This window comes from Danaus plexippus, chromosome 11 (assembly GCF_018135715.1).
Source record: "Danaus plexippus chromosome 11, MEX_DaPlex, whole genome shotgun sequence".
Lineage (NCBI taxonomy): Eukaryota > Metazoa > Arthropoda > Insecta > Lepidoptera > Nymphalidae > Danaus > Danaus plexippus.
The window spans coordinates 1,750,392-1,764,189 of record NC_083544.1 but is presented as its reverse complement, the minus strand read 5'-3'; positions in this window follow the sequence as shown (position 1 = coordinate 1,764,189).

The following is a 13,798-nucleotide window of genomic DNA, read 5'->3' as shown; positions in this document are numbered from 1 at the left end:
TTTGCGATGCGATTTGCAAAAAATAATATTTGAAACATACATCAATAGATAAAAATTTACAAATGTCCTTTGAGACTTTTTTTGTAAAAATACAGTAAGTACTAATAAAAAAAGTTTTCATAATAATAATCATATTCTTGCCGTTGCTTTATCGTAGATATTTTTATTAGTAGACTTAATGTCAAGAAGTGTTTAAATTAAACCAAAATAATTTAAAAAAATAATGCTTCTAAATGTTCTACCTCTAAAATCCTCTTGTAAAGTGATATTTTATATCTGTGATCTTTACGTGCGGCTTCAGGATACAAAGGCTTAGGTTATGCGGAGGCTTTATGCAATTCGGTTTTAAATGAAACTTTAACTAAAAATGATAAAATCGTTACCGACTGCAAGACATCATTTAGTAAATGCTTTCGATAAATATTTTATACGAAACAACATTTTCCAATTATCATTAAATAGTTAAACCTTTTATTCTCATAGCAACATCACTACATGTAATTATTTAGAGTTAATTATCTATTACGAAGCAAATCGTCATTTAAATATAGTGTATCTTAATTCAGGTTGAATAATTCAAAATTTTGAGCTGAAATATCTTCGTCAACGTGTTAATTCCGCAGTGTCATGATATTTAAGACATGAAAGGCAACAAAAACTGTCCTCCTCGTAGTTCTGTTAATGAACCCGAGACAATCAACTTTTCTTCGGAGCACAGAACATTTAATTTACAGAGAATAATGGAAGTCCAACGAATAGACTGTCATTTATCATTAGTTTTATGATTAAGTAATTATCTTTCTAAAATTAAACTCATTCAGCGGATAACGGAATTTACAGAATTCTATTACACGCAAACAAATGGGAAATTAAAATCGATTCTTAATATAATTTTCTCTTTTATATATTTTAATACGTGGAAGTGATATTTAATCAAAAAGTTTAGTTCAAAAACTAATGAATATAATATTTGTTGACGAATTCGATTTCTTTTTACCTGAATTATAATCGTCAGTATTGTATAGAATTAGATCGTGTCTAAATGAATGATTATGTAATTTATATATTACTGGCCATCGATTTAGTGTGATTTTTTGGATTTATCTTAATTAGAGATTTATTTAAATTTATTCTTAATCTATACTAAAGTAACACAGTATAGTTTTAGTTTACGCGAACGTCTCAAAGGAATTGTTTTTCTTTTACAACACGAGTTGACCATTGAAACTTTATTTTAGCGTCCAGTTATGAAATATCTTAAAACTTGTTGTTTATAGTTTTGTTTTTCAGTTATGTTATTTTCTCGTTTATTTTGATTTAATTTTTTTTTCATTTTAAAAACACGACACCTGAAATTCAAGTCCGTTTTTTATTATGAAAACCAACGGCAAATGTATTAATAAATATATGCATGGAAAGTAATCGTTAGTAATATATATATGCCCGTGTAACACGTGTAAAACTTACTAACAAATAACATTAAACATATTTTGAAACACCAAAATATGTCACGATATAACAATATTTTTCAAATCTACGTTATATTGTTACATAATATTCGTAAACGTGATTCATTTATATCCTTTATTTTCAGTTGCAATGCAATTAACGTCTGTAAATTCTTGTTTTCGTGTCCACATAAATAATTTTTCATACCTGCTCGTTACACTGACGTATTATGACTAGAAACTGTCCCACTATGTACTGCTGCTGGGGTTAATTGAAGTCCATGTAATATTTGGATGTTATCGGAGAACCGATTTATTTATAGGTGATTAGAAAATATTCAATTTATATTTCTATAACAACAGGTTTAGTTAATCGCATATTTTTTTGACAATTGCGATGGAATTTTATGTGTAAAAAATACTTTTGTCTTCAAGGCTTTGAGATTTCAGACTTTGATTGGACATCGCGTGTTGTGTATTTGTATTTAATGAAAATGTTTTTTTTTCGGATACTACACGGTTTTTATTATTTTATATCTGCGTGATCCCGACGTTTCGGTTACTTTACAGCAGCCTTGTTCACGAGCGGACGTGAAAAAATGTGTACGCTCGAAAATCTTAGATGTCATCATTTGACGTCTTCGTTTTTAACATGTTTTTTTTTTTTATTATTTGATTACATTCGTCCAAAAAAATCCTGTTAAATCAATCGAAGAAGAGTTAAAGCGGAAGGGCAACATATGTATGTTTTTTAAAGTATAAATTCATTATGTTGCATAAAATTATAATTATTTTAGAATTAAATTCGCGTGAATGGCAGCATTTAAAATAAAATAAAAATTTTACATAATGTGATTTATGATTTAACTATTTATAAATAGGTTGATCTCACGATAGGACATTTTAATGTGTTAGTCCTCTGAAAGAGTATGTATTATGATTTTAAAGCGAAAACGACGATATGAAACTGATATTTTTAAACAAAAAAGACGTTCCTCCAAATGCGACTGCTATTTCGATACTCGGTTAATAGTTTTATATTTATTTTTGTTTAATATTCACTCGTAATAATCGCCTTCTATACATATTTATCTTCAGCTTATTCAAATATATTAATTACATCGTCATTAGATAAGCACGTGTTCCCATCGTCACTACACACTAAGCGTTTTCCGTTTATCAATCAATAACATACCTTAACATTATAATCTATTAGATTTATGAATGAGAACTTATAAAGTCACATACACAAACTTGGGGCGGTAATGCTGATTACCTTGCAGTGGTCGTCAGTCATTTTGTTTGTGAAGACGAGACAAGAATTTTATTCAGATATTATATCCATTATATTAACTCTAATTGATAAAAATACTTCCATATCGAATAAATTTAACTCAAAGTTCGTGCATAAATACACATTAAACTAAGTTTTCGCATAAACTGTGGTATATTTGAATGGGGTGTAGTTTTCGACGCCATTGTATTTGATTGAATGCGTGATTTCATGGCTTCTTAAGTGACCATCAGTTGCATGATAAATAAATTTAAATTGAACTTGTTGCAAATTAAAAATTATCTATAATATATGGATTATAAGCCATCCCTAAACACCTAAAGGCTAAACACACTAAACAAAACGTTTTAACTTTCACAATTACTACGCGTACCACAATTGTCCGCCGTGACACTAAATACGAACAATTTCCCGTTCCTTATTTTATTAAATAAGGTTATTACCTACGTTAATACTTTAAGAGGAGAAGTCTGAAAGTAAACTGTTAACGTAAGTAGTGTGACGGTGCAAACTGAGGGTAAGTATACTACTGAGATAGGTACTTTAGAACTTTAGATCTATTAATTATGCGATTAATAGCTTAAGAATTAAGGTTCTCAGAGGCCTATTTAAGTTCACTAGTAAGTCAATGACCTGATTTGAAAGTCTATTAACGTATTCCTCAAAGATTTTTTGTTGTTCATAGTTTAACACGCTCGATTTTATTTCAGGTCAACGTTTTTCTTACGTAATTTAGGTTCTCGGTGTATTTCTATGATTTGAATTTTGTTTTATTTATAACTTTTTTAGTCTATTTGTTTTTCATTTATTTAACAATCTTGGATGCAGCGATGCGGAATACTCTAAACAACAAAGCTGTTTATCGTCACCTTTAATTATTTTCTGTATGAGAAATTTAAGTATTATGTCCTGTTTTTACACACAAAAACTCAAAACTAACACAAAATCTGGCGTAGTTTATTTTTAATAAGAATATCAGCCTTAAGTGATTGGGGTTCTTAGCTTCAGGATTGTTCTTTTCAAAGATTATATTATTTAATGACAAATCCTCCCTACGTCAATAGCATATTTACATAAAAGCAACGATAATCCAATGGCTACTAGAAGGAACTTTTATATATCCAATGTGAAACATGTTTATATACTAAAATTAATTATATTTTAGAGCTTGGACTATTGTAAGTTTTTAAATTTGCATTTCAGCTGGAAATTCGTATCACATTCCAACGATGTCGTGATATAAAATGCTTGCAAGGTAACAAAAATATATCCTCCTCGTAGGTAACCTAATAAACCCGAGACAATCAACTTCCTTCTGAGCACAGAACATTTAATTTACAGAGAATATGGAAAGAATAAGGAGCAGACTTTCATTTATCATTCGTCTTACGTTACAGTTATAGCCTTTGTATAGTAAAAAACGTATTATTGATTTATTCAGAAGTGTTCTACAAATTAAACAAATAAAAAAGTTGATAAATATGGAGTGAAACTTTTATTACGTTTTAGAAACATGTGGGAATATAAAATATATATAACGGCTTAAACATTCTATACTGAAAGGTCCTATAACTAAAAATATATACAATATCTTAAATTCAAACAATTGACGTTTATACAAATGCTTCATGTTTTAGGTCTTATAAGTTTTCACGGTTTTGTATGAGAAAATCGAGACGTCTAAGAGCCTTATCCTTAATATAGTCTATATGCTTAACAAAGTATGACTTTGAGTCTAGCCTACGTGCTAAAGTTATTCTGACACCTACTCCGTCTAGTGAAAGGGATACTGTTACACTTACCTGTATTAAATATAACACAATATATATGCGTCAATTACTACAAACTATTAACGCGTTAAAGGCTCGGTTAATTTATACTAACGTATTTTTCTTATTTCCGTTAAATATGATCTTCACATATCTTTATATTGTACGGGATATATTATGAGTTACACAAGAAGTCCTTTTGTGGTAATTTGATCGAGTGGATGCCTTATATTCGATCAATCCGTCCCTTTGATTGTAGCAAAAAGGCTACATCACAATTAATGAATTGGGGATAAAACGGAGATTACGTTCACGCAGTTTCTGAAGAATGACTAAAATGGAAAATGCTGTGGGTATTTATAGAAGGGGAGTGTATTGTAACTAAGTTGCCGTTTCCTGAACAACTCATTGATCATACTGGGAATGTTGTTTGAAATAACTGTTTACCAAACGACTTAAAGCTTGTTAATAAATAACAACAAAAATATCATAACATTGTATTATTGAATAAACTCCAATCTAAAAATTAATGCTGCTATGCCGTCATACTTGGAGTTACGTAAATGTCAGCTATTGTGGATAGTCAACTTGGCTCAGTCTCCAGACTGTATCCTGTAGATGCATTAGAAGGTTATTTTATTTCTTAGTATGGGGACGTAATGTACGCAAAGTCAGAATTGACGTGTACGTATCAAAGTGATAATATATTAGAAATTACATTGAAATTAAAAATGACAACGCTTTCATTAAACCTAGAGCAAGTTTTTTTTTACATTTATTCTTTCTAAATATTAAACGGATTTTTGTGACCAGCTATTGTAACTTACTCTAATTAGTTAGCAATATTCTACTTAGTACTTTTTAATCTCAACCAATGAATAAGAGGATTTTCTTGAATAAGAAACCATAATTTAGTTGTAAAGACATACTGCTCTTAATTTAAATTATAGTTTTCCATGTTCTAGAATTTTAGGTAGCTAATAAATAGCAGAAATCAATAAACGAATTAAAATAATAAAAAAAAAACAAATATCATTTAAAAAATTACGTCATAGATTTCTAGATTTGGTCGCTTCTTGCTGGCACAATGCCGAAAATATGAGAATTGTTTTCTCCTTAAATGGGATGCAGCGGATAGATCTATCAATCATGGATGTAGGAGCTCACAATGTAGACAGCTTGGTGATTAAACATCTGTATCACACAGATCTCATTAAATCGTAATATTGAGATATGAAACAGACTACATACTATACTGTGTACTTTATTAATTGGTTAGTGTAATTTTCTTAGTGTTTGTTGAAACTGAATACCTCTTTTATTGTTCTTCGTATTTTTTTTTGTTGGGAGCTATGCTTTTAACATTTTTTAAACCTTTTTTTTATATTGGCATCAAAATTTTTATCGAGGCGAAATAGTGAAAGTCGTTCCACAGATGATAAAAAAGATGTGTATTAAAATATAAACTTACAACTCTCTCATAAAAAAAAAATGTGATACTTTAATGCTATTTAGCTAAAATTCTGATCAAGTATTGTGAAACCGCTTGATTTAATTTCCTTTAATCGAATGTCTTGTAAGAAGTTGTGGCTTCTTTCCTGAAACTGTTGGACGCGTGGACTTTTCTTTGAAAATTACAAATTTGAAAATTACGCATTAGAAGTTATAGAAATATGACATCCTTAGAACAGTGGAATTATAATGGAAAATGAGGCGTTAATAAATATAATAATTATTTTTTAAATAATATCTTGTTATGGAAGAGCTTTTACGTAATTGTCATGGTAAAGTTTCCTTAACTGGTAAGTTATGCAGTTTTAAATTTTTGTCATTTTATCATATTCTTTTACTGTTTTACCTATTTCTTATTTTTTAAATTAGGAATAGAAGTATTCATTTTATTTTTCTTCTCCATCAGAAAAATATAATTTGGACATTATTTGATGTTGAAAAATATAAATTTATGAAAACTATGAGAAAGATAAACGGTTAAGGAAACGTAATGTTTGGCTTGGTTTGGTTAATATTCGATAATAAAAATTAAATGATCACTTACTTCTTGAAATGTATTGATACTTACCTACTTGGTAATTAGTTTATTAGAATACCCAGAATTTGCATACTTGAAAAAACAAATAAAATAGGAATCTTATCGTTTAACAAACAGTAAAATGCGCATTTTTTGATTAATTTTCGATTGGATGTGAGATAAGGTTTGGAAAAACACGTCTGGCATGAAGATGTATGGCAGAGAGATTTTACATGATTTGTTTGTTTGTGTTTGTTGTTTATCGATCCAGGGGATAGTGTGGTTTAGTTTAGAGATAACTATTAAGGAAACTAACTAAGGAACTAACTAAGGAAAAATCATATTAAGCTAATCCCAAAAAGAAGTTACAAATTATATCCCTATATCAGATGTGATAGATCTGCAAGCAGAGATTTTTCTTAAGATCTTGCAATTTGGGATTTCAGAAATTTCTTTATTCAATAGGAGTACAAAACGTCTAAAAAAAATTCTATATGAATACATTAAAAAAAAAAACTTTATTTCGTCAATCGTTTCAGTGGATTTCGAGTCATATCAATCATAACTATACTGTAAATAATTTAACTATTAATTGTCAGCTTCTCACATTCTTTACATGTTAAGTATTTCTTAGATCCTATATCGTCAGATGTTAACAAAAATCTTTGCTTAGAGATTATTTTACTACTGACATATCGATATAATTTATAAGGTCTGTTTTGTGGATGCTTAATATGATGTTTCCTTATTCATCATAATCTCTGTAACAAACCACACAATTGTCTGGATCCGAAAACAGATAAAAAATACATGTTGCCGGTAAATGTAATTATTTGTTAAGGTTTTTTCGTTATTGGAACTGGTATTGATGAAAGGTGTTTCAACGCAATTGCTGCCGAATGAATGAAGCTTGTTGCGAACTGACCAACGTCATTTAGTGGCCAAAACCTCGGACACGAACGATTGTAATTAGTAGGTATATGTCACTATAAAAGAATAGCGTAAAATTCTGTTAAATATCGCGACGGAAATGAAGTAAATGAATTTCTCATTTGTGAGAGAAAATAATAAAAAATGTTGCTCCGTAAATTAAATGTTATTTTGTGTGTAATGTATCATAAAAATGTCGTATCTTAGAATAGCTTAAGGACTTTTCAGGGACATAAAACTATATTTATTTTTTTGTTTCAAAAACAGTTTCCTTGCAGTGAATGTTTACTTTATTTGGGTAATATCGGTTTAGCAGTGTAAGAGTGTTAGCTGTTTTTCAAAATGATGTAAGTCAATATTGGCGTACGATAACTTAAGTAAACGTGCTGGTAAAGTAAAATGAGGTGAAAATTTCCCTTATGAAGAAAAATTTTGAGTAGATTCTAAATAACAAGACAGCCAGTTAGCATTTAATATAAATATTTTATTGTGCTGGGCTTCAAGATTGATTTTAAACGGTTTCTCACCAATTAAGTAGTGCTTTAGAAGTCGCGACAATTTATTCAGACAGCTATTTATTTTTAAGACAAAAAAAATATTTTTTAATTGTACGTAACCGTGAATACAACATTATTGATTAAGAAAGGTTTTTAGGGATACTTAAAAGTTAAAACTAGATACTTTTCGAAATACTAAACAGGTTTTATGGACAAGAAAATTTCTCAACTTAGAACAAACAAATTTAAGACTAAGAAGATAAAGTAATTTCTAATAATCGTTTGTTATAACAAATTATTATTTTATGACTTATATTATTTTACTTAGATTTTGACGATTCATATTCAATATAATATTAATTATAAATTAAGTATGAGTTGTCACGTATATAGCAATCTATTAAGTAGCGAGAATAAGAAGATTTTTAATATTAACGGTGGGAGGTGGTAGAGCCTAGCTGTGGTCACGTTACTACAGCTCGAACATGTCCATGGGCGACCGTCACTATTGCCCATCAAGTAGGCCGCCTGCTCGTTTGCCACCTTTCACACCATGAAATGATGATATTTGTAGTAGCAAATGGTAACATGTTATGATATAACTCGTGAAGGCTTATTGATAAATTGCTAGTGAAGTATTGCTAACAGATGTTGAATTCTGGTTCAATACAAATTGAATACTATTTCTGTAAATATATATATATAAGATATATGATTTAATAGATCTGTATATTACAGTAATTATATATTATGAATACATGAAATTTTATTTTTGTAAAAAAAATTAACGTTAAGTTTCATCTCATTGATCGGAATTAACGTAGTTTTTTTTTTTCTTAAAACATAGTTTTAACTTATTATGTGTCTGTCAACGGTAAATTTTTTTTTGAAATTCATTGTTTTATTTTCTTATAAATTTTTGTATGTTTTTTGATAAAAATATATATATATAGTTCAGAGGGCGAATGCGACAGAGAGATAAAGAAAGAGAGAGGTAGTGTAGATATAGAATTTATTCTTAGAAACTAGTGGAGTCAGTGTTTACAAGCATTTCAACTCACAAACAGCAGTGTGCACCCCTTTTTAATGGATTTTATTAATTTTAACGGTCTTGAGGGACATGTTTTCATTGCTTAAAATGTTATGAAAAAAAAAAATTAATTGAGGGCGGAGTCCCGTGAGTCCGTGAGTCATGAATGGAGTGCGGAATGAAAGCAGGAAGGGGTAGAAATTGAACTTTAAGGAATTTTTTTGTGTTCCTTTAAGACAAACTTTATTAACATTACTTGCAAGTCACAATTGATTGCCCGCTTGCGGCCGAGCGCCACGCATCCCTCTCGTGCTGTCTCTTTTTATTGCCCCCCCCAAGCGTTAAACGTTTAACGCAACCTTGTTGGAAGTCGTATAAGAAGTTTCACTTCAAAAGTACTGCTTTTCTCAGACTTTATGAATATGGCACTTGTAATAAAAACATGTCAACTTTATTTCATTGTATCAAATAGAATATACGGTTTTATTTATTCCGAGGTTCTTAAGTCTTGCGTCAATTTCTATCATTTATTTACATCGTGAGAGACACTATCCATAAAGGCTCTTCATACTGTGCTACCAGTGTTTCAGATTAGTGAATAGAATTATTTGTATGTTGCAATTGTCAGTCGATTATCTAAATAGATTCAGTTTTGGAGAACTTTGGATATCTTTTTTTATATCAAACTGTTGATATCGAGTAGTGCAGGTAGTTTGCAAGGGGTCCCTGGCTTTTACAAAGAACACGTTCGTCAGAACATAGTTAATTCCGCTTCCATAGTTACTGAAATCTGTTAATGTAGTGAATTTGTTGTTATTTTGATGAACACATTATTATGAAAATTATTTTTGTCAATAATACATTTTTTTTAAATATTTGATTAATGACATATAGATATTTTTAGTTATACTTAATCGATTTAGTTTTCAATAGTCTTTTTAATTATTATATAGCGTTCCTTCGACCCTGGTCTTTTGTATAATGTTTTATCGATGCGAAAAGTTCTGCCTTAGACTTAAATTTTAAATGTATGTTTCTTTTAGGATTAAATCGTCTCATTTCACATATATTTAACATTTTATTAATCACAAGTATCGATGAAAGTCAACGTCCTTTATTTTAAAGGAGGTTGCATATTAACAATTAAATTGTACCTTTTCTTGAGAGTTTGATGTTAAACAACGTACTTATGATAAACGAATCTAAAAGTAAACCATTAAAGGGCCGAAGTATGGATGTAAAATGGAGATGTTCGTAAATTTCCCGGTTTTTGTATGATTATATGATAATAAATAGTCAAATAATATTGTGGTGAAACATGTATATATTAAAGATTGGATGAGCTGAAAACCCTGTGAATGGTATTTCAAAGGTCCACGTATTATGAATAATCAAATACTACATAATCTAATTGCGTACTGAAATTGACGAAAGTAACAAAACAAAAAATTATTTCGTCTAAGAAGTATAAAAAAAAATTAGTTTGTGGAGTACAACCGTTTCGTAAGAAACCGATCGTAAGGAGAATGGTGTACTATGGCTCCTTCGCCTGATTTGGATACAACACTAATACTTATATTTTAAATATCGCGATTTCGTTTCAATAAAACTTCCGAATTTAATTAAAGAAAGGTATTGAATATGTAATTAATTTATTTTGAAAGAATTAATACCAGGGTACAAAATAAGTGTTTTCGAAGTCAGGGCATTTTAAATATTAAAAAAAAACCACTTATTATCAGATAACTACAATAGGTAGACAAGTGGTAACGCGATGCTTTTTGTACACAATTATTTCTTTTGCAAAGTGATAGAACATTGTTTCTATAATTGATCAATAGTTTTCACGTCACTATCACACATCACGTCGTGTAAGGATTGTTTCGGGTAAAATTTTCTACACCTTGGCTTATATTATTAGGCTTTTAGTGAGGCTAAATTCTTTTTGTGTAAATATAATATAGCCTATAGCCTTTTTCGACAAATGTACTATCCAACATTCGAAGAATTTTTCAAGTCAGACCAGCAGTTGCTGAGATTAGCGCGTTCAAACAAACAAACAATCCTTTTAGCTTTATAATATTAATATAGATAATAACTCTTATATTATTTTAGAATTAAGAGCGAAAATCAAATGTATTCGCTCAATCAACACAGTATATTGATAAAGGCTGTGCGGGTAACATCTAAAAGTAATTCATTATAATTTACTTCTAGCTTGTCTTAATGTATACAACTTTTTGGGTACAAAGAGATATAATAATTACGGATAAATATATAACAACCAATTAAATTGATTCAAAACCAAAGTTATTGGAAACAACTAATACTCATTTCATTGAAAATAGGTTTGGAAATGATATATATACATAAATTTAATTCTACTGTACGTGTGTACGTCACCGAAGTCCTTTTTAACGACTGGACATATTTTATAACTTTTTTGTATGTATTTAGTGTATTTAGGTGCACTCACAGATAGTTAAGACTCACTAAACAGATCGACAGCTAGCAGTAAAATCTGTATCTAGGTTATTTAAAATGAAGAGGCTCCAACGTGGGTTGCTTTATGTATTGTTTTCACACACATTGTACATTTCTCTCTGAGAACACTCCGACGTTCAAGCGGACGGTGTCGCGGGCAAGAGTTAGTTATAGATATTTAAAAAAAATCAATCAATCAATGAAACATGTTTCTTTCGGATACACTACGCGTGATTTATTTTTGTAAAAAACTACATACTCCCGACGTTTCGGTTACTTTTCAGCAACCGTGATCACGGGCGCTGAAAAATACTAGTTTCATTTAAATGAATAAAACTCGCGAAAATCTTTGATCTCATTATATATATATATATCTCATTGTATATATATATATATATATATATATATGTCGGAGCGTCAGAATTAATTATGATTTTATTTCCATTTTATTTTACAAATTATTACGAATTAGCTGGCAACGTCAAGCAGTTAGCTTGAGTGAGGTCACCCCGGTGTCGGTTTTGACGTTGGACAACTGACAGAGAAAAAAGGGAATGTCACCGACATTTTTGGAGTGGATGAACTCGCTGCGTTACCAACTAAATCTTGTTCCATCGTTCACTATGTCTGATAATGAGCTATCTTCTGATCCTCCGTTATCAGAAGTGGGATGTAACCGGAACGCCCCACGTGCTGGAAATACATCCGAAAGCGAAAAGTTATTGTTGTTACTGGAGCAGCAAAATAGAAACTTTCTGGCCATGCTAGAGGCCGTGAAGCATTCGCGATCTCCGAACGAACTTCGTCTTCCTGATTTTGATCCGGACCGACACAATGTGGACGGACGTGCTTAGATTGCAACAGCGGACACGTGCATTACTGACGGATGCCAACATGGCGCCCCGTTAATTATTGCGTTGAGTCGTGCAATGAAAGGAGACGAATCCACATGACTGTCGACTGTATCATTTCCAGGGATGACTGAGAAAATTTCAAGAAGCTTTTCAATGCAAGGTACGCAAGTCCTGAGACTGTGGCATCTTACCTTATTAATATGGCTGGAAGCAAAACAAAGAAAATGAATGTCTTGCTGCATATGGTGCTTCTTTGATGACCTTTATTATATCAAGGTGGAAAAACTTGACGATAGAACAGATCGCGGTAGCCACAGTTCTGGCACATATTTCGCAGTTCGCGCCTCGTATTCAACGATTGTCCTGCAACTCCAAAAATGACTGCAACAAGAGCTTACAGCGGAGTCGTTTTAAAGAGAAGAGCTCCACCTAACAGTGACGTGCCAGATTTTAAGAGGATTCGCCCAGCTACAAGCCATGCAAGCATCAAGTGCTTTCACTGTGGGAAACTGGGCCATAAGTCTACTCAGTCCTTCTCGAGAAGGAATTTGAAGCCAAATGGAGACAATAACCAAACTCGTTTTAACAACTATAAGAAGCCTGCTGCAGAATACCTCTCCATCACTTGTTACTCCTGTCAAGGGCAAGGCCACTACTCATTCAGCTGCCCGAAGTGGAGGAGCAAGGGCGGAGGCAGCGGTAGCAGCTTAGCTTCAACTATAGAGAAGCGGGTGGACCTGAGCAATATAGATGCGCCTACTGGATATATGTACCATAATCTCTTTAATTAAAGAATCTGTGTCTAGCAAATTTAGTGGTAGAAGATTGAATAGTATTATTAATATGACAGGCATAGGGCAAACATCTGTTAAATCAATGTTACAGATTTTGACTATTATTAAGATTGACGACATTACTTTAGAAATCCTATTTCATGTTTTACCCGACTATTGCCTTCAATATGACATAATGGTAGGACTTGAAAAATTATCTCAAAGCCTAACTGTCCACATGACTCGTAACTGTTGAGTGTAGAGAAAACTTGTATTATCGAATCGCGTAGTGTTAGCGAGAATGAACAACTTTAATTTAATATTGATGTACCTTTAGAACATAGAGCAGAATTAATTGACATCTTGAAGTCTTTCGAAAAGTCGTTTATTACTGGTGTACCTATGACTCACGCCAACACCGACCCTGTGACCATCAGGCTCATTGACCCCCACAAAAACTGTTTTGTTATAACTTACTGAAGTTGTCGCCCTTATCGTTTAAGTCCTCAGGAGCGAAAAATTGTTAGGGAAAACGTTAACCAATTAATTTGTTTTAATTAATTAATTGTTAGGAAAAAAGTTAACCAAATATTATTCGTCCTAGTTTTTCACCTTTCACCAGTATCCTTGGTCTCCTATTTTAGGCAGCTTGTTGCGGGATTCTCACAGACAATGGCACCGTTATACGCG